The sequence below is a fragment of the Oryctolagus cuniculus genome, chromosome 9, assembly GCF_051225735.1.
Source record: "Oryctolagus cuniculus isolate XC-2025 breed Fujian yellow rabbit chromosome 9, ASM5122573v1, whole genome shotgun sequence".
In the NCBI taxonomy this organism is placed as follows: domain Eukaryota; kingdom Metazoa; phylum Chordata; class Mammalia; order Lagomorpha; family Leporidae; genus Oryctolagus; species Oryctolagus cuniculus.
The window spans coordinates 56,932,952-56,954,190 of NC_142875.1; positions in this window are offsets into that span (position 1 = coordinate 56,932,952).

The window sequence follows — 21,239 nt, forward strand, 5'->3', positions numbered from 1 at the left end:
AGCATGCAGGAACAGAGGAATAATAAATGATGATTAGGAAATATATCAAAACTTGAAGTTTATTGGAGAAATGCCAGTTGGAAAACTACTTAAATCCTACCTATATGTCAATAAGAATTTTTTGGAGCTGGCATTGTGGCATTGCGAGTGAGCCCCCTTCCTGGGATGCCAGCATGACTTGTGGGTGCCAGTTCAAGTCCTGAACCGGTCTTGATTTCCTATCTGGTTCCTGGCTAGTGTGCCTGAGAGGGTAGCAGATAATGGCCCAAGTGCTTGAGCACTTACACCCACATGAGAGACATCGAGGATTCTCTTGGCTCCTGACTTTGGTCTGACCCAGCCATGGCTGTTTGGATATTTGGGAGTTAACCAACAAATGGAGGATCTCTCAATGTCTCTCCCTTTCTCTAGCTCTCTCTAAATCTGCTTCTTAAATGGATAAAATAAATCTTTTGTTTTTTTAAAGAATGTTTCAGTCATGTATCCAAGAAAGCTGTTGGCAGCTAGAAACATGGGAATGGGCATTTGTGTAGCAACTACTTGGAACACAAACATGCCATATTAGAGTGCCTGACTTCAAGTCCTGGCCCACTGACAACTTTTCTTTTATGATAATACACTACCCAGGAGGCAACAACTGATGGATCCTGTAGCTGGATCCGTGTACAAACTTGGTAGACCTAAACAGAATTCCTGGCTCTTGGCTTCTATCTGCTCAACCTCACCAATTGCAGGCAACTAGGAGTGAACCAGCGGATAGGAGAGAACTCTCTTTCTCTTTCTCTCTGCCTTTAAAATAAAGATTAAAGATATAAAAGCAAATAAAAGATACTTTGCAATTCAATTATTGGTTTTCATTGTGAGAAGAAACCATGACAGTGCCAATGCGTGAGTAAGAAACCATGGCAATGCCAATGCCTGAGTATTGAGTTTGGTTAAAATGCCTGCAGTTGTTTATTTTTTTTTAAGGTTTCTTTTTTATTTATTTGAAAGACAGAGTTACAGAGAGAGGTAGAGAAAGATAGAGGTCTTCCATCCACTGGTTCACTTCCCAGATGGCCGCAACGGCCAGAGCTTGCACTGATCTGAAGCCAGGAGCCAGGAGCCAGGAGCCAGGAGCTTCTTCTGGGTCTTCCACATGGGAGGCCCTGGGCCATCTTCTACTGCTTTCCCAGGTCATAGCAGAGAGCTAGATTGGAAGAGGAGCAGCTAGGACTAAAACCAGAGCCCATATGGGATGCTGGCACTTCAGGCCAGGGCTTTAACCCGCTGCACAACAGCGCCAGCCCCACCTGCATTTTTCATTTGCATTTTTTCCTCTTCTATAATTATAATTTATTATTCCGTTATTTGACTTCTAGTAATTTTCTCATGGGCACTTTCTTTTTAAATTTTCTGAAATTAACCAAAATCTCCTTTATTCAATTTGGTATCTTAATATATACTAACGTTAGAGTATCTTAGTAGTTTTTAATATATATATATATATATCCTAGAGTTTATATACATATAAATTACATACATAGCTATTAATGTAGTTATATAAATATAGTAGTTTCATATATATGTACACTTTTTACTCTGTGAGGTAAGTTCCCTTCATTAAGATGGAATATTATTAGTAACAGTTTATTATATACTTTGTATGTTTTAACTGTAATTATATGTAGCCAAGCCTAATATAAAGAAGAATATTTCTAGTATGTTAATAGCAAGTACATCTTCTTGATTCCATTAGTAATTATTAATATGTCATAACTTTAATGATATAACAGCTATATTGATGTCAAATTTTCAAATTAAGAATTTAATATATAATTTAATTCAAACTAATAATTTAAAATGTGATAATAATTCAAACTAATAATTTAAAATATAACAATAACTGGTAAGTAAAAATATGATGCAAAGAGAAATCTGAGAAATCTAGAAACATCAGCTAGATTTTAGCTTATGTCTTAAAAATTCTGCAATCTCATTATCTCACTGAAATATCTTTTAAAGTTAAGCCATTTAACTTTGCTATATATAATCCTTTGTATATATTCAAGGTCTATCATCTCTGGCATTATCTATGTTTACATTGGAATTTTGAGAGGTTGTATTGTCCATTTCCTGGAAGGAATTAAACATATTTTGATTTTCGTTTAGTCAAATTGGTTAATCCTCCGCCTGTGGCGCCAGCACACCGGGGTTCTAATCCCTGTTGGGGTGCCAGATTCTGTCCCTGTTGCTCCTCTTCCAGTCCAGCTCTCTGCTGTGGCCCAGGAAGGCAGTGAAGGATTGTCCAAGTGCTTGGGCCCTGCACCCGCAGGGCTCCTGGCTCCTGGCTTCGGATCAGAACAGCGAGCTGGCAGTAGTGGCCATCTTGGGGGTGAACCAATGGAAGGAAGACCTTTCCCTCTCTCTCTCTCTCTCACTGTCTAACTCTGCCTGTCAATATATATATATATATATATATATAGATGCATTACTAGGAACTGCCAAATGCAGTTTCAACTTTGTAAATATGTTTACTTGTTTTGCTTTTAAATGCAGAACAAGGACGCATGGTAAAACAAAACAGCTGAGTAAATCCATTTCAAGTGTAACATGTAAATACAGAAATGTAGGCTAGATTAGTATGATACTGAAGGAAAAAGTAGAAAACTTTAAGAAAGATTTGAGGAATACTCATAAAATTTCTTACAGAAGGAAACAAACTTACCACAAGTTTGAAATAAAATATCTAAACAAAGTATCGTGAAAGGGTTGTGATTCAGAGAAAGATGCTACAATAGTGAGGAATTGATCAGTACCTCTCTAGATACCAAAAGGTGCAGTTTCTAAAATGATCAAAACTCAAGTAGTTCCAGAGAGAGTAAATGAAAATAAAACCTTAACTAGACACTTTGTAAATAATTAAAGGCCAAAGAGCTTGAAAAGAACCACAGAAGAAAACCAGATAAATAATCAAATATTAATACTGAGAGTTAATAGCATACATCTCAACAGAGAAAAAGTTAGATGATGACAAAATGAGGAAATATAATCATCAGTTATGGAAATAATAAATATAATTTTGGTACACGATAATATATTCTTTCTGAAATTATTATAACAGGATTTAAATATACGTGTGATCTAGAAGAAATACACAAGTGTAAAAAATATAGCAATACAAAAATGTTCAAGATGAATATCAGTCTGAGTCAGAGTTTGCCAAAGCTCTGATCACAAGCTATATTAATTACAATATAACTAACAGTGTTACAAATAATAAAGGAACAACACTCATTCCTGTTGAAATAAAGACAAAATTAGAATCATTGATTTTAAAAAGTTACCAAATTATTAAAGTAGGTAAACATGAAATCTCAAATGATTTGGGAAATACACATTTTAAAAAATGAAATTTATGTTTTACATCTATGAAATGTGCAAAAGCCAATGAATTATGACATTAATTGTGATTACTTACAGTTAAGAATGATAACTATCACATATATTTACTGATTTTCAATTTAAAAAATTTTCAGATATTGTCTAAGATATATTAATTTTTCAAATGTTTATTCACCAAGGAAAGTCCCACACATGCATCCTGGTAGAGTCATAGAAATTATTTCTATAATAATAAAAGAAAAAACAGGGACAATTATGTTCTTTGCATATGATAGAAAAAGGATAATATTAACAAATGTTTATACTAAATATTTTAAATCAATGAATATATCTATGGGTATCAATATGAGTTGTGTTTCATAACAATCTTGAACAAAGAATGCAATTTAAAGAATTCATCAAGATCTATAGAGTATGAAAGAAATGTTATAAATTCTATAACAGTAAATGTTAAATTATACTGTGAATACTATTTCACAATAGTAAGTAAAGGAATATGAATTTAAAGGAGAAAGATGTACTTCAAAATAGTATGTACAATGACAGAAGATCTATTTATAACTCATTAGTTCATTTAAAAAATATAGACTTCCACAAATATTGAAAAATAATATTTTTATATATATACCCAAACATACGTTTAAGTGTGTGTGTATGATGTTCACATTTTCCTATATTTGCAGCAGTCTTTTTTTTGAACATTTATTTATTTATTTGAAATTCAGAGTTACACTGTTACACAGAGAGAGAAGGAGAGGTAGAGAGAGAGGGAAAGAGATAGATAGAGAGAGAGAGTCTTCCATCTGATGGTTCACTCCCCAATTGGCCACAACAGATGGAGCTGTGCCGATCCGAAGCCAGGAGCCAGGAGCTTCTTCCAGGTCTCCCGTGTGGGTGCAGGGGCCCAAGGACATGGGCCATCTTCTACTACTTTCCCAGGCCATAGCAGGGAGCTGGATCAGAAGTGGACCAGCTGGGTCTCGAACCAGAGCCCATATGGGATGCAGGTGCTGCATGCCAGGGCATTAATCCACTGTGCCACAGTGCCAGGCCCTGCAGCAATCTATTTTTTAAATAAACACATGTGTATATACAGACACACAAACACTTGTATATATAGAGTGTACAAACTGAAATTTCTGCATATGTGATATTTCAAAATTTGAAAAGTAATTGCATATCATGACACATATTCTTGGGATTACTCTATTCCTTGAATTTGGCAATGTATACTATTCAATTAAGTGACAGAAAGATACTATAAAAAGAAACCCATTAATGAACTTATTCCATAGATCCAAATGGGGTATTGAAAGCACGTATTCATAGATACTACAGACTCTAATATCAAAAGTTCTAAAAAAACCTCAAAAATGTGGTTGAAATCCACTTCTGCACCTACCTTGCCCTGAGTTCAAAGATAGTGTTTGGAGCACTGAAACCTGCTAGTGGGAATTTACAGGGACTGCCTAATAAACATCATGTCTGTATGTGACTTATTCTTTACAGCTTCCTGGCCCTGAATGCAAGATAGTGCTTCCCTCATTCTGCATGGAAATGATGGAAATGATATTCATTACACACTGAGAAGTTAAAACAAAGACAGCAAGGTGCAAAGTGATGTTTTGTATAGGTTATCATTTTTATACAATTTCTTATTAAGTGAAAAAGAAATTTTTGAGAAATAAGAATCTGATTTATTATATTCGCAATTTACTGAAGGCTGAACTACTTAAGTATTAAAAATACATGAGATATGTTGAATCAAGCAACCATCTGCTATTTAAAAAATCTCGCTTTGCTTCATAATTTCCTAGTGTCAAAGTCTCTGGTGATGTACTAAATTGTAGGAGATCTGAAGTATGGAGATTTAACAACTCTCTAATTAAAACCGCAGCATTTGTGCAACAGATGAATACTATTTCAGAATAAATTAATATCAATAAAAAGAAAGAAACTAGCCTGAGTATTTTGTGAGAAGCTGCCAGAGCAGTCATGAGGGGTAGACTAATTTGCTTCATGGCTACAGCAGCACAAAACCTATACATTGAGTACCAGTGTCAATTAGAAGAAGTTAATGAGATATAAAACACAGCATAAAAAAGGAGCATCCTAGGACCCTTCAAGGTTTGATTAAGCAGACAGAAGCTATGTTATTTTTGGCAATACAATAGTGAGAACTTAAGGAACAAACACACTATCAAAGAGAAATAAACTGAATAAATAACTTACATATGATCAGAATATAAAGAGTAGGAAACATATTGAATTAAGAGAATCTTTCTGCTACTTAAATGATAATATCAAAAACTATTTTATAATGATTGACATAGAGTAAATCCATGCATTCTGAAAATTCTACACCAAGTGTCCTGTATGAATGTGAATTAAAAGAGAATAGTTCACTTTCAGACATTCTGAAATGCCAAAAAAATTGAATTACTTTTAAAAAAAAGAAACATGCACACATGAATTAAGCCTGTAAATTAAAGATAAACTGCAGGTAATAGAGACATCTTGAAACTAAGTATGGATTTTATAAACAGAAATTTATGACAAGCTGATAAATTCAATTTCCTTGATGCTGTGTTTCTTTAATAGCATTTCATAAATGAACATATTTCAATGAATATATGCAATTAAATGACTAATATGTGATTTGATAATATTTTGAAGACTGCCTGTGAAATTTGTTATACTAATGCATTATAAATAATTTTACCAAAGCTGATCTTTATGATATAATTAATAATCTCTTAGAGTTTATACAGAAGATTAAATATTAATGATTTATCACCTTTCACTCTTTTTTATAGATTTTACTTGTTTATTTGAGTGGTAGAGTTACAGATAGACGGAGAGACAGAGAGAAAGCTCTTCAATCTGCTGGTTCACTCCTCAAATGGCCACAATTGTTGGAGCTGAACTGATGTGAATCCAGGAGCCAGAAGCCTCTCTCAGGTCTCCCAAGAGGGTGCCGGGGCCCAAGTGTTTCGGCCATCTCCACTGCTTTCCCAGGTCATAGCAGAGAGCTGGTTTGGAAGAGGAACAGCTGAGAATAGAACTGGTGCCCATATCGTATGCCAGTGCTGCAGGTGGAAGATTAACCTAATGTGCCATAGTGCCGGTCCATTTTTAGCTTAAGGTACATTTCATTAAAAAGCACAGAAGGCAGCAGGAGTTTTGCACAAAGGTTAAGATGTTATTGGGATGCTGGCATCCCATATGAGTGCCTATTTTCAAGTACTAGCTACTCTTCTTCCAATCCAGCTTCCTGTTCATGCACGTCTTAAGAGGAAAAAGATGATGGCACATCTCCTTCAATCCCTTCAAAACACATGAAAGACCCAAATGCAGTTTTAGGCTTCGCCCTTCCCTGGCTTTGCAACTGTTGAAGCCGTTTGGAGTGTGAACCAGAGGATTTAATAAAACTTATAACTTTAAGAAAACTTAAAAAAGATTCAAACATAGAAAATGAAATATCAGATATATGGAACAAGTTTTCGCTTTATCAGATAGTTATTAAATAAATTTTGACAATGAAGATAAACTAGGAATAAAGACCTACATAGTAAAGTCAATAAAACTAGATGTATTAAAATGTTCATTAAAGCCCAGGGTCATGTGAGTGAAGCATTTATTTATTCTTTTATCCACTTAATGAAGCAAATAATAAAAACTTTGTTTAAACCAAAAAAAAGTAGCTAGGCTCTACTTTCTTGAAGGAGCAAAGTTTACATAAATTTATCTATTCAGTACCTACTTATTTATTTTACTTTATTTCTCAATATATCCTGACTTTGGTTCTTTCAGTTGGCTCTTGGGGACCTTTGTTCTTCCACCACCAATCAGTGAAGGTATATTTTTGTTGGATTGGCCATTTTAGTAATAACTTCCTTTTGAGAAGTACAGCGATACTCCAGACTCTTCTTATATGTATTCTACTTTAGACCTATAATAATATCTCAAGATACATAGTTCTTTTTAATGAAGAGTAGTAAAAGAAAGAGAGATCTGTGCACAACATGCAATTTTATGTTTAACAGAATATTATTATAAAGGAAATTTTTTATTCTAGGGAGTTTTTCTCTTATCTATGGCTTCAAGTACTTAATCTCAATTATTGTTACATATTGATGTTATGAACACATGAAGTAGAAAACCCAAAATAATTTAATGTTTAATACATATTGTTACATACAATTAAGGAAAATATGACAACACAATGAGTTTAAAGAACAGATTGAATCTTAAAGCTAATTCTACCCTTTCCCATAGCACATTAGATCAAGCCAATGTTATCTCATGTTCAGATGAATAATGAGACACCTTGTAAAACTAATTTTTCTCATTTTCCTTTCCTCCAAATACATGCAAAATTCTGTGTTGAAGGCTATACCTCTGTTTATTTATTTTTTAAAGATTTTTAAAATTTATTTGAAAGGCAGAGTTACAGAGAGGCAGAGGCAGAGAGAGAAAGAGAGAGAGAGAGAGATCTTCCATCTGCTGGTTCACTCCCCAGATGGCTACAATGGCTAGAGCCGTGCCAATCTGAAGCCAGGAGCCAGGAGCTTCTTTGCGGTCTCCTATGTGGGTGCAGGAGCCCAAGGACTTGAATCATCTTCTGTTGCTTTCCCAAGCCATAGCAGAGAGCTGGATCAGAAGTGGAACAACCGGGACTTGAACCTCTGCTAATATGGTATGCCAGCACTACAGGCAGGAGTTTACCTCCTACACCACAGTGACCGCCCCAAGAAGGCTATACCTTCAAAGTACTATGATCAATATGAAACCTTAAACAAACCATGACAGGGACTTCTAGTTTCAGTAGTCCTGTGAGCACCTGTTCCTTCAGCATCAACTAATATCAAATTAAGCTAAAACATCCCCCTAAAATGTAAGAATATGCAGACTCAAGTAAATCTGAACAAATAGAAATGAATTTATAATTTTATTTTTAAATATTTATATTTTATGTGAAAGGGAGAGAAGGGGAGACTTTCCATCTGCTCCTTCGTACCCCAAATGGTCACAATCAGGTCTGGGCCTGGCCAAAGCCAGGAACCAGGAACATAATCCTGCTCACCATATTTGTGGCAGGCAGTGGTCCAAGAATTTGGGCTATCGTACATTGCCTAAGCATAAAGAATCTGGATGACAAGTGGGACAGCTGGGACCTGAACTGGACTTGTGATGTGGGATGCTGGCATCACAAGCAGTAGCTTAGCCTGATAGAAGACAAAGCTGGTCAAAAAAGGTTTTAATTTTAATATGCAAGTTGAATGTTTCCTAAGTATTAAGAGATTACAGAGGGTTGTAAATAAAACAAATTTTCTGATGATTCTTTTTATTTCTGTGGTGTCTGTTGTTACATTTCCTTTTTCATCTCTGATTTTATTGATTTGGGTCTTTTCTCTTCTTTTTTTAGTTAGTTGGGCCAATGGGGTGTCAATTTTGTTTATTTTTTCAAAAAACCAGCTCCTCGTTTGGCTGATTTTTTGGAATGTTTTTCTTGATTCAATCCTGTTGATTTTTTCTCTGATTTTAATTATTTCTCTTCTCCTACTAGATTTGGGTCTGGTTTGCTGTAGGTTTTCTAGATCCTTGAGGTGAATTGAAAGCTCATCTATTTGGTGCCTTTCCAATTTCTTGATGTAGGCACCTATTGATATAAACTTTCCTCTTAACACTGCTTTTGCTGCGTCCCATAAGTTTTGGTATGTTGTGCTGTTATCCTCATTTACTTCCAGAATATTTTTGATTTCTCTTTTAATTTCTTCTATGACCCATTGTTCATTCAGGAGCATGTTGTTCAATCTCCATGTGTTTGCATATGCTCTAGGGATTCCTGAGTTGCTAATTTCCAACTTCATTCCTTTATGGTCTGAGAAGCTGCATGGTATGATTCTAATTCTTTCGAATTTGCTGAGACTTGCTTTATGGCCTAGTATGTGGTCAATCCTAGAGAAGGTTCCATGTACTGCTGAGAAGAATGTAAAATCTTTAGCTGTAGGATTGAAAGTTCTGTATATGTCTGTTAGATCCATTTGGGCTATAGCGTCGTTTAAATCTACTGTATCCTTGTTGAACTTCTGTCCTATTGATCTGTCTATTTCTGAGAGTGGAGTATTGAAGTCCCCCAATACTATTGTATTGGGGTCTAAGTCTCCCTTAAAGTCCGTTAACAAATCTTTTAGATAAACCGGTGCCCTGTAGTTAGGTGCATATACATTGATAATTGTTATATCTTCTTGTTGTATTGATCCCTTAATCATTATATAGTGCCCCTCTTTGTCTCTCTTAACGGTTTTTGTGGTAAAGTTTATGTTGTCCGATATTAAGATGGCTACGCCCGTTCTTTTTTTCATTTCTTTTGGCATGGTATATCTTTTTCCAGCCTTTCACTTTCAGTCTGTATGGATCTTTGTTGGAAAGATGAGTTTCTTGTAAGCAGCAAATAGATGGGTTTTGTTCCTTAACCCAATCAGCCAATCGGTGTCTTTTAACTGGACAGTTCAGGCCATTCACGTTCAATGTGACTAATGAAAAGTGGTAACTTTGCCCTGCCATTTGCCAAAGATAAGTTCTAATATATGCTTTGAATTCCCTGTGATCTTTTGCTGTGAGGTTTCCTTCCTTTATCTTCTTTCATATTGATGACCGTGTTTCTGTGTTTCTGTGTGTAATACATCTTTAAGCATCTGTTGCAGGGCTGAATATGCCAGCAAACAGGGAAACCTATCAGAAATGGATAGATTCCTGGACACATGCAACCTACCTAAATTGAACCAGGAAGACATCGAAAACCTAAACAGACCCATAACTGAGACAGAAATTGAAACAGTAATAAAGGCCCTCCCAACAAAGAAAAGCCCAGGACCAGATGGATTCACTGCTGAATTCTACCAGACATTTAAAGAAGAACTAACTCCAATTCTTCTCAAACTATTCAGAACAATTGAAGAAGAGGGAATCCTCCCAAATTCTTTCGATGAAGCCAGCATCACCTTAATTCCTAAGCCGAAAAAAGATGCAGCACTGAAAGAGAATTACAGACCAATATCCCTGATGAACATAGATGCAAAAATCCTCAATGAAATTCTGGCAAATAGAATGAAACAACACATCAGAAAGATCATCCACCCAGACCAAGTGGGATTCATCCCTGGTATGCAGGGATGGTTTAATGTGCGCAAAACAATCAATGTGATACACACATAAACAGACTGCAGAAGAAAAACCATATGATTATCTCAATAGATGCCGAGAAAGCATTTGATAAAATACAACACCCGCTCATGATGAAAACTCTAAGCAAACTGGGTTTGGAAGGAACATTCCTCAATACAATCAAAGCAATCTATGAAAAACCCACAGCCAACATCCTATTGAATGGGGAAAAGTTGGAAGCATTTCCACTGAGATCTGGTACCAGACAGGGATGCCCACTCTCACCACTGCTATTCAATATAGTTCTGGAGGTTCTAGCCAGAGCTATTAGGCAAGAAAAAGAAATTAAAGGGATACAAATTGGGAAGGAAGAACTCAAACTATCCCTCTTTGCAGATGACATGATTCTGTATTTAGGGGACCCAAAGAACTCTACTAAGAGACTATTGGAACTCATAGAAGAGTTTGGCAAAGTAGCAGGGTATAAAATCAATGCACAAAAATCAACAGCCTTTGTATACACAGACAATACCATGGCTGAGGAAGAACTTCTAAGATCAATCCCATTCACAATAGCTACAAAAACAATCAAATACCTTGGAATAAACTTAACCAAGGATGTTAAAGATCTCTACGATGAAAATTACAAAACCTTAAAGAAAGAAATAGAAGAGCATACCAAGAAATGGAAAAATCTTCCATGCTCATGGATTGGAAGAATCAACATCATCAAAATGTCCATTCTCCCAAAAGCAATTTATAGATTCAATGCAATCCCAATCAAGATACCGAAGACCTTCTTCTCAGATCTGGAAAAAATGGTGCTGAAATTCATATGGAGGCACAAGAGACCTCGAATAGCTAAAGCAATCTTGTACAACAAAAACAAAGCCGGAGGCATCACAATACCAGATTTCAGGACATACTACAGGGCAGTTGTAATCAAAACAGCATGGTACTGGTCAGAAACAGATGGATAGACCAATGGAACAGAATTGAAACACCAGAAATCAACCCAAACATCTACAGCCAACTTAAATTTGATCAAGGATCTAAAACTAATTCCTGGAGCAAGGACAGTCTATTCAATAAATGGTGCTGGGAAAACTGGATTTCCACGTGCAGAAGCATGAAGCAAGACCCCTACCTTACACCTTACACAAAAATCCACTCAACATGGATTAAAGACCTAAATCTACTACCTGACACCATCAAGTTACTAGAGAACATTAGAGAAACCCTTCAAGATATTGGCACAGGCAAAGAATTTCTGGAATAGACCCAGGAGGAGGCACAGGCAGTCAAAGCCAAAATCAACTATTGGGATTGCCTCAAATTGAGAAGTTTCTGTACTGCAAAAGAAACAGTCAGGAGAGTGAAGAGACAACCGCCAGAATGGGAAAAAATATTTGCAAACTATGCAACAGATAAAGGGTTAATAACCAGAATCTACAAAGAGATCAAGAAACTCCACAAAAACAAAACCAACAACCCACTTAAGAGATGGGCCAAGGACCTCAATAGACATTTTTCAAAAGAGGAAATCCAAATGGCCAACAGGCACATGAAAAAATGTTCAAGGTCATTAGCAATCAGGGAAATGCAAATCAAAACCACAATGAGGTTTCACCTCACCCCGGTGAGAATGGCTCACATTCAGAAATCTACCAACAACAGATGCTGGCGAGGATGTGGGGAAAAAGGGACACTAACCCACTGTTGGTGGGAATGCAAACTGGTCAAGCCACTATGGAAGTCAGTCTGGAGATTCCTCAGAAACCTGAAGATAACCCTACCATTCGACCCAGCCATCCCACTCCTTGGAATTTACCCAAAGGAATTTAAATTGGCAAACAAAAAAGCGGTCTGCAGCCTAATGTTTATTGCAGCTCAATTCACAATAGCTAAGACCTGGAACCAACCTAAATGCCCATCAACAGTAGACTGGATAAAGAAATTATGGGATATGTACTCTTTAGAATACTATACCGCAGTAAGAAACAACAAAATCCAGTCATTTGCAACAAAATGGAGGAATCTGGAACACATCATGCTGAGTGAAATAAGCCAGTCTTAAAGGGACAAATACCATATGTTCTCCCTGATCGGTGACAACTGACTGAACACCAAAAAGGAAACCTGTTGAAGTGAAACGGACACTATGGGAAACGGAGACTTGATCAGCATAGCCCTGACTGTTAATGAACAACTTAGTACATTATCCCTCTTAGTAGTTTTTTTGTCTGTTCTACTTAATATGACTGGTTTAATTCTGTAATTAATACACAGTTATTCCTAAGTGTTGAAATTTAACTGAAATGTGATCCCTGTTAAACATAAGAGTAGGAATAAGAGAGGGAAGGGATGTACAATTTGGGACATGCTCAAGCTGACTTGCCCCAAATGGTAGAGTTAGAAACATACCAGGGGACTCCAATTCAATCCCATCAAGGTGGCATGTACCAATGCCATCTCACTAGTCCAAGTGATCAATTTCAGTTCACAATTGATCATAATGAAAGGACTAAGAGTCAAAGGAAGCACATAAACAAGTCTAGTACCTGCTAACACTAACCGATAGAATAAATAAAGGGGAGAGTGATCCAACATGGGAAGTGAGATACTCAGCAGACTCATAGAATGGCAGATGTCCTAAACAGCACTCTGGCCTCAGAATCAGCCCTAAAGGCATTCGGATCTGGCTGAAAAGCCCATGAGAGTATTTCAGGCATGGAAAGCCAAGACACTCTGGGGGAAAAAAAAAAAATCCCTAAATGAAAGATCTCTGTGAGTGAAATCCCAGTGGAAAGAACAGGTCTTCAAAGAAGGAGGTACCTTTCTTTGAAGGGAGTAGAGAACCTCCACATTGAATATGACCTTGTCTAAATAAGATAAGAGTCGGTGAACTCAAAAGGCTTCCATAGCCTTGGAAACTCAAGACTGGTGCATAGGGAGATTACTGATGCCATAAACAGGAGTGTCAATTTGTAAAGTCAACAATAGGAGTCACTGTGCACTTACTCCTCATGTAGGATCTCTGTCCTTAGCGTGCTGTGCATTGAGACTTAATGCTATAATGAGTACTCAAACAGTATATTTCACTTTGTGTTTCTATGGGGGTGCAAACTGTTGAAATCTTTACTTAATGTATACTAAACTGATCTTCTGTTAAAAAAAAAAAAAAAGAAGAAGAAGAAATTATCAATTCCCAACTTGACTCTCACTGGGATTAAACATGACAATAGGTCTGATCTGATTTCATCATCATTTAAAAATCATGTATTATTTTCCACTTTATGTTTGTGTGGGAGCAAACTGTTGAAATGTTTACTTAATGTATGCTAAACTGATCTTCTGTATATAAAGAGAATCGAAAATGAATCCTCATGTGAATGGAAGTGGAGAGGGAGTGGGAAAGGGGAGGGATGTGGGTGGGAGAGACGATATTGGGGGGAAGCCATTGTAATCCATAAGCTGTACTTTGGAAATTTATATTCATTAAATAAAAGTTAAAAAAATTTCATTGTGTATTCTAAAGATTACCTAAAATATTTTTTTAAATCAACTCTCACAATGTGTCACTCCTTACATAAAACAGATAATAGCGTGGACATGGGGTTATATTTTCAGTCATCTACATTTTTATTTTTCTTAAAGAACTTATGATTTCATTTTACACACATTCATTAAGAGGTTCATTAAATATTTTCATTTAATGGTTTAAACTTTCTTTTCAAAGAGATGTGGCTATATAATTTTACCTGAAAGAATAAGATATATACTTTGCATATTTTATTCCAAGTATTAACTTGAAAATGTTTATCACAATCCAAAATCAGTAAATCAGTACACCTATTTTGTGTCTTCATTTTCCTACTAGCATGTAAATTTATTACAGGAAAAGAACACTATCTTATTTGCTACTCAATTTCTGGTATCTTGATTTATCCCTAATATATTTGATGAAGATATTTAAAATGGATTAAAATGATACTGTACATATCAAACAGGACTAGAAGTAATTATAATTGTTATATATGCTTTAATAGCGGAGACCAGTTACAAAACACTAAAGTGATCAACTTAAGTTGTACAAACTTATTAATAGCACAGTCTCTTCGAACATGAATTATAATCACTTTCTAAACTTCTGCACTGTTTAAGCTTTGTTCTAAGGAATGTTGATGACACACAATGATTTGTTGCAGAAGGTGAGCTTCCTATTTTCAGTAATTCTGTGTTTTTATTTGTTATTCTCCTATAGACATTCACAATTGACATCACAAAAAGTCTGAAATTTCATTAAGTAAATTTCTTTAATTTTGTGCATCCCACCATTTGTCAAATGTGTACAACAGCAGTTTCTTTCTTCTATTGCATATTAACTCTCATTGCATTTCAGAACGTATCTCAGATCAGAAGATGACATGTCTTCTGAATGAGACTTTGTACTTGTGTAGCTAATATTTTTTTATTCAAGTTCAAGTAAATTTTTACACATATTTCTTCTAAAATTTATGATTTTCAGGTAAACTGGTTTTATAATATCATTTTAAAAAAGTTTTCTATTTATATAAAGGGCTGCATGTCTTGCATTCTATATACACAGTTTTAATGCTATAATGATGCTTCTCACCCTATCCTCCCTCTCTCCCGCTCCCATCCTCCTTCTATTTTTATTTTTCTTTTAATTTTTCCAATAACATACTTTAATATACTAATTAATCACAACCTGAACTCTCCACTGAAAAATGAATTCAATAAGAAGTAAGTAAGTAAGAAGGAACAGTAGTACTGTTCCTCAAGAGAATAGACAAGGGCTATAAATAATCAAATCTCAAAATATAAATTTTGCTCATATACATTACATTTTTGTCCTTTATATAGTAGTTACAACAAACAAGGTAAAACAAATAATCTTACCTTTTTTAGGACTGGCTTATTTCACTAAGCATAATCATCTCCAGTTTTACTCATTTTGTTGTGAAAGACGTGATTTGATTATTTGTCACTCCTGAGTAGCTTCTGCACAGCAAAGGAAACACAACAAAGAGGCAATGGACAGAATGGAAGAAAATATTTGCAAGCTGTACATATGATAAATGCCTTGGAAATATAAGGAGTTCAAGAAACTCAACAACAAAAAAAGCAATGCAGTTAAGAGATGGGTAAAGGATATTAAGCATTTTACAAATGATGAACTACAAATGGCAAATAGACACATGAAAAGAGGATCAGAATCACTAGTAATCAGGGAAATGCAAATAGAAACCACAATGAGGTTTCATCTCACCCCAGTTAAAATGACTATTATCAAAGCATAAAAAAAATTAACAAATTCTGGTGAGGTGGTGGGGAAAATTGTACCAGAATACACAGTTGGTAGGAATGCAAACTAGTACAACCAGTATGGAAGATAGTATGGAGATAGGTTGTAAATCCAAAAATAGATCTACCATATGACCCAGCCATTTGACTCTTGGAAATTTACCCAAAGGAAATGAAATGTTATGGCAGCTCAATTCACAGTAGCTGAGATATGAGATCAACTCAGATGCCCATCAACTGATGACTGGTTAAAGAATTTGTGGTATATATCACATCTTTTTAATTTTTTAAAATTTTATTTAGGTTATGCAGGTTTCATATATTTCATATATACAGATTTAGTATAATAGTCATACTTGGTATCCTCACCTCCCTCCCTCCCACGCTCCAATGCTTATTCTTCCTTCCTCTCCCATTCCTGCTCTTAATTTTTACAAAGTTTAATTTTCAGTTGACTTAATGATCTAAGATTAACCTCATGCTAAGTAAGAGCTCAGAAATAGTATGAAGGAAAAAAAACTGTTAAACATGGTTTCCTTCTTAAAGCTACATATACAGCAAAATTTATGAGTATACTTTATTTAACTTCTTGATGAACATTGAATGGGAAGCTAGAACCAAAGAAGAGATCAAATGGAATACTAATAAAATATTCCTCCAGGTTCACACTGAATTGTTAATCACGAGAAGACTATTTTCTAAAGTCAATATTTTTTTTTCAGTAATAAACTCCTAGCCTTCAATCTAATGATCCTGTCACGAAAAGAAAAAGACTTTTTTCCCTTTGACGTATATTCCATTAATCATAGTAATATTTAATCTTTATGGTGTTTTCTTTTTCTAAATGCCTATCATATTTTTTAAAATGATGTATTCTACTCTCATAAATACAAGACTAGGGATACATTCAAAGCAGACCTCTCTCCGAATGTATCATTTAGTAAAGGATTCTGTCTTTGTAAGTGGCACCATCATTGAGTTAGTTATAAACTGTTCTTTAAACCTTTACAACCTTTAAATTTTATGCTGCAAGAATTCGCTAACTTCTCCTTTTGGCTAAGTTCTTATTACTCTTCAAGTTTCTGTGTATGTATTACCTCTGCTGATTTACCAATACTACCTATGCAAGTATGTAAACACTAATCTGTATCCAGATGCATCTGTGCCTATCTTTATTTGATTTGATGATGTTATATTTATTAATTCTTACATATTCCCTTATTAAATTTTGAATTCCTGTGGTAAAACTTTGGTAGATCATTTTAGAAAAGTTATATTGTATGATTAATTTGATAAGTATTTTATCTACTTTACAATACATAACACCGCTATGATAAACAGTACTTTGTCTCCATAAACATAAACTATATAGAGGAAATTTATGTATAATGGTTCAGGGTGGAAAGTTGATGATTTATTTGGTGATTTAGCACTTATGTTTGATTATACAATATGTGGCTCTGCAGATTATATTCTTTAAGGAAAAAAATCACAAACATAAAATTAAAAGAGCAGTGGAATTTTTGAATCAATTGAGGAGAGGCAAAAATTAGTAATTCTGCTTTTGTTTGAAATACAGTGTTTTTGTGATCTTTTATAGTTTTTCTCATTTTTAGACTGCAGGAATGATAAGCATGCTAGAATCTGATTTGGAAGTTATTTAGGTAGTGATTGATGTTTATAAGATTTCATAATAATTGCAAGTCCTCCAAAGAAGTGTACCTTACATGCTATTCATGACTTTTATCAGCTTTAAGGCATTGTACTATACTCTTATAGAAATTTGATCTTTTATAAAACACATTAGATTTATCACTGGTTCTACTAGTACTGAATAATTTTTATTATACTATAGGTAACTTTATTTGCATTAAGAGTATTGAATTCAAAAGGTTCTTTCACATGGAATCTTACCATTTTATAGCTAAACCAGTTTATTCATCTGATAATATTAATCATAACTTATTCTATACTAAATATGTAATAGGCATGATAATGGTGGACAAATGAGCAAGCTGCTATCTGACCACCTTGAAATTGTTATTTTACTGAAACTTTAAGGTATTGATCATTTATAATTATCATTCAAATGTTAAAAACGGCATCATAAGTGCTAGGTGTTCTTCATTGATGAAATGTGTATGGATTAATGATTTCAACAAGACACATGTTATGTCACAGTAACATAAATAAAATTTTTTAAGCTGACTGTCTTAGGAAACGGAGGGATAATTCCCACATAAGCTACATTTCTGCATATTTCCAGGTGTCTGGGTTCTCTGCCTCATTATCGCCTTGTGAGACCTGTGCAGGTGAAGCAGCCACTACTCAGGGGCCATCTGCCTTGTTTGCCTGATAAAACCATTAAGGCAGGGAAGGATTGTGAATTGAGAACTGGCCATTACCGATGACATTCCTTTAGACTGAATAAGTTTCTTGGTAACTTCAAATTAAAAGCAAGCTGTGAAGAAATTTTTTAAATGTACACACTAAAGAACTGATGAACATTCTTCAAGAATATAAATGAATTTTAATCTATGTACATGAAATTAACAAGATATATGAAGGAAGAGACGTTGACTAAGAATTAGCTTCGGAGTACAGTTCAATTCCTTCTTGCTGGTAAATTCTGAAAATTTAAAATTCCCCACAATTACTTAAAAGAAGTAGCTTGCAAAAAAATGAAACAAGGAAAAAGAGAAAAAAAGTTTTCTTTGAAAATTTTCTCTTATTAATTTCATTTTATCCTAGTGAGTCTCATCTGTATCAGTAATACAATTGAACATTGATTATGCTTCTGGGTTATCATATGTTTTTGGCAACCCAAAAACTTTACAGAGAATTACATGTAGAAGATAACCTTACACAAGATAAAAAAGAAAGGAATCCCAAAGGATCTTGTCAGAAATCATTGCATTCTATTTCATTTTTAAAATATTTCTGAATTTGATTAACTATCCTTTGTTACATTAAATGTCTCATGGGTGAGAATTGTGTTACTAGAATAGAATTATACTTTTAAAAATAACTTACAAGAAAGTATGAACAAACAATACATTCTTAATGGAGTAATTTATCCCACAAAAAGTGTGGGGAGCAACTCGGACTAGACTAAGTTACTGGAATTAAGACTTATTCTATGCATCTGCTCTCCCACAATATGGCGCTGGGAGAGGAGAAAACAGCTTCTACACAGCTGCCTCCAGTTCAGCCAATAAACTGTAGGACTTGCTCCTGATTGGAGGAGAGCAGCGTACTCGGCGTGTGGGCAGCCGAGTTGGGATTGGCGGAGGAGGATTATAAAGGAGGAGAGAGACGGCATGCACCAGGAACATCTAAGGGGAACATCTAAGGGGAACACCTGTGCAGCCCCCGAGAGAGCCGGCCGGCGGTGTGCTGCTCCCCTGCGGAAGTGGGGAATGTGGTAGGGGGAACCGCCCTTCCACGGAGGTGGAAGGGACAGCAGCCAACCCGGGAAGGACCAGCAGCCAACCTGGGAAGAACCAGCAGCAAACCCGGGGAGGGCCGAGCAGACAGAAGAACAGCGCAGGGTCCTGTGTCGTTCCTCCACGAAGACGGGGAACGACAAAAAAGGAAGGAAGAATGGATGTCTCCATTTTGGATTGTAGTATGACCTTAAAAATAGAGTTGAAACTCTCTTGGGAAATGACACAAAACACAGTAATTGTAAGAGATATACGCAACGCATATTCTGTATATGCTTGAATACAAAACTCTCTTCCATATGGCTCTGAATCAGGTTAGAGTCTCCATTCAGTTAACTCTTCATTCTTCATAAATTCATGAGGTATTTTTTGTTGTTGCTGTTTGACAATTTCATCTTACTTTTGGATATTGTGATAATTCAAATATTAAATAGATTTTTAAATAACCTGGACATACAATTCATTATCTAGACTGAGATATATTAATAATAGAACATGTATAGGCAATAATTCCAAGATTACAGATTTAAGCCAGTGTTACCTCTATGGTGGGGACTGGGGGAGGGTAGCAACAAAACAAATGACTATTAAAGTTGCTTCTCTTTGCTGATACATCCCTAGTTTAGTCATCATAAATCTTTCTTTTTTTGTTTTTGTTTTTTGACAGGCAGAGTAGACAGTGAGAGAGAGAGAGGCAGAGAAAGGTCTTCCTTTACCGTTGGTTCACCCACCAATGGCTGCTGCAGCCTGTGCACTGCAGCCTGCGCACCACGCTGATCCGAAGCCAGGAGCCAGGTGCCTCTCCTGGTCTCCCACGCAGGTATAGGGCCCAAGCACTTGGGCCATCCTCCACTCCATTCCCGGGCCACAGCAGAGAGCTGAACTGGAAGAGGGGCAACCGGGACAGAATCCGGCGCCCCGACCAGGACTGGAACCTGGTGTGCCGGTGCCTTGGCTGGAGGATTAGCCTAGTAAGCCATGGCACCGGCCATAAATCTTTCAGTTAACACTTACTCAATATTCAATTGAGTTTGCACCTTATAATGTAATGTCGTTTATATATAATTCTCTACTTATTTAATGCATATTAACAAACAATGTGTCAACAATATATTATCATTTAAATTATTTAATCAATAGTATAAAGAAAAATAGTGTGTAATTTATACCAGCTTATTACAAAAGAAAAATGCATGTGTTTTTGTTTCATCTCTTGTGTACTCTACATTCATGGCAAGGGGAATCTGCTTAACATTATTTTTATTTTCCAGTCATCTTTTTATCTTCATTTTATCAATTTTAAAAAATTCTTCCTGTGCAAAAAAATTATTTTGTTTTTTAATTGTATAGTTTTTCATATTTTATTCCTATCAGTAATAGAGATTATTTGCATATTTTTATATCAGCAATATTCATTCCGTAATGTAAATTACCATCACCGTCAAACTTATTGAAATCAATGTGTTTGCTTAACAATACTAGAAATTGTCACCTAAAATCAGGAAGAATATAATATGAAAAATTATATTATTAAATATGAATTTTTTTTATTTTTTAATTTTTTGACAGGCAAAGTGAACAGTGAGAGAGAGAGAGACAGAGAGAAAGGTTTTCTTTTGCCATTGGCTCACCCTCCAATGGCCGCACCGCGCTGATCCGAAGGCAGAAGCCAGGTGCTTCTCCTGGTCTCCCATGGGATGCAGGGCCCAAGCACTTGGGCCATCCTCCACTGCACTCCCGGGCCACAGCAGAGAGCTGGCATGGAAGAGGGGCAACCGGGACAGAATCCGGCGCCCCAACCGGGACTAGAACCTGGTGTGCCGGCGCCTAAGGCGGGGGATTAGCCTATTGAGCTGGCTTCTATTTAATTTAAATAATGTATATATATTACATAATATTTCCCATACATAT